This window comes from Octodon degus, unplaced genomic scaffold, assembly GCF_000260255.1.
Source record: "Octodon degus isolate 3935 unplaced genomic scaffold, OctDeg1.0 scaffold00074, whole genome shotgun sequence".
In the NCBI taxonomy this organism is placed as follows: domain Eukaryota; kingdom Metazoa; phylum Chordata; class Mammalia; order Rodentia; family Octodontidae; genus Octodon; species Octodon degus.
This window is the reverse complement of record NW_004524650.1, coordinates 4,077,323-4,078,883: the sequence shown is the minus strand read 5'-3', so window position 1 is coordinate 4,078,883 and position 1,561 is coordinate 4,077,323. Positions and strand designations below refer to the sequence as shown.

The 1,561-nt window shown below is 36.8% G+C and overlaps 1 non-coding gene across 1 annotated transcript; it reads left to right on the top strand.

Moving 5' to 3' along the window:
* Positions 1 to 771: 771 nt before the first annotated feature.
* Positions 772 to 918, top strand: LOC111817934. The gene has a single exon (XR_002822025.1). It is a non-coding gene; the product is annotated as a small nucleolar RNA SNORA16B/SNORA16A family (small nucleolar RNA).
* Positions 919 to 1,561: the final 643 nt, after the last annotated feature.

Genomic DNA, 1,561 nt, shown 5'->3' with positions numbered 1-1,561 from the left:
GGAGCCCTTGAGAAACGTTGACAAGGAAAACAGTGTGTGGGAATGTCCTTGTTTGTATGGCATATGTCTCTATATACCCATACCACATACCTATGCACCTATGTTCAAGCACACAGTGTAGAAAAAGCGTCACATCTATAATGTCACCTTTGTGTGTCCAGATCCAAACATAATAAAAGTTCTACTGGAAATAACACGTTCAGAAAAAAAATCACAGGTCAATATAAACATGATTTAGCTCAAAAAAGTTGAACTATTGCCCTCTTTCAGGGCTCAGTTGTAGAATGTGATCCAGAAAAAAAGAAGTTTGTAGAATATTCTCAGAAATTATGAATCTTTGAGATGTTTTATTTTAGTGCTTTCATTTTCTATAATGAAATGAGATAATAAATCCCTATTTGTGTCTGAGTACTCCAAAATAGCTTGTAAGAATAGAAAAATCTGTTAGTTGCTTAGAAAAAAAAGAACATGAAAATAGCTGAATCTGTCCAATCTTGCATTCATCCATTCAGCCTATAAATGGTGTTATTGTTGAAAAGAAGTTAAGAAATTTCCTCTGGAGGGGGAAAAATAACTTTTGTGGAGAAAAATGGATTTGCTATGCAGCACATACAAATGGAAAATTAATTTGATTCTTTTCTATTAGTCATAGTAAAAAACACAATGGTGGGTTATCATCCATGCACTCTTCAGATACTTAACAAGCCCTATCATTGGTTAGACCCGAGTGTAACATGGATGGAAATGAACTCCAGTGGGAGTAAAATATATTCCTGTCCTCCAAAAACCTTCTAATCTTCATAAATTAAAATCATGATATTGCTGCAGTCAAAAAGAAGCCCAGAATAATAATTTTCCTTGATAGTCACAGTTCTGTTTGCTGTTAACTAATCTGCAACATTTGGGGGAAGAATGGTTCCATTGCACCTGCAGTGGGCGGCTGGCTGCCTTCAAGCTGCTGTGTTCTGTGTGCACTTGACAGAGGAAAGCTTTGGAGAAGTGACTTGCGAATCCCAAGAGCCAGCATGGAGGGCAGGTGAAGTGAGCGCTTCCTGAGGTGATCAGTGGCACAGGACAGGGCAGGGCTTCGGTTCACACCCCTGAAGAGGCAAGGCCGGGTATGAGAACCAAGGCAGGCAGACCTTCATGATCCTGAGGGCTTGAAGAAGGGAAGTGATATCTTTGCTGACAGTTGTGCCTATTGCAGAGAAAAATAATAAAATAAAATCATGATGAACAACACAAATAGGAAATTCATAAAAAAGAAAAATTACCAGTCTAGAACTGTCTATCTTTGTTACTAATCAGTAAATAAAACTAAAAATGCAGTAAGATTCTGTTTTTTATGAGCTAACTCAATGTTAACAGAAAAAACTTTCTAACAGTAATGTACAAAATTGGAGCATAAAAGCACTGTTATTAATTAATTGGTTGGAGCATAAATAGAAAACTTTGTTCTAAAATATATGAAAATTTCTATCGCAATAGTATAAAATGTACATGTTATTTGGCACCAATCCATCTCCTGGGATGTGTGTGTGTGTGTGTGTGTGTGTGTGTG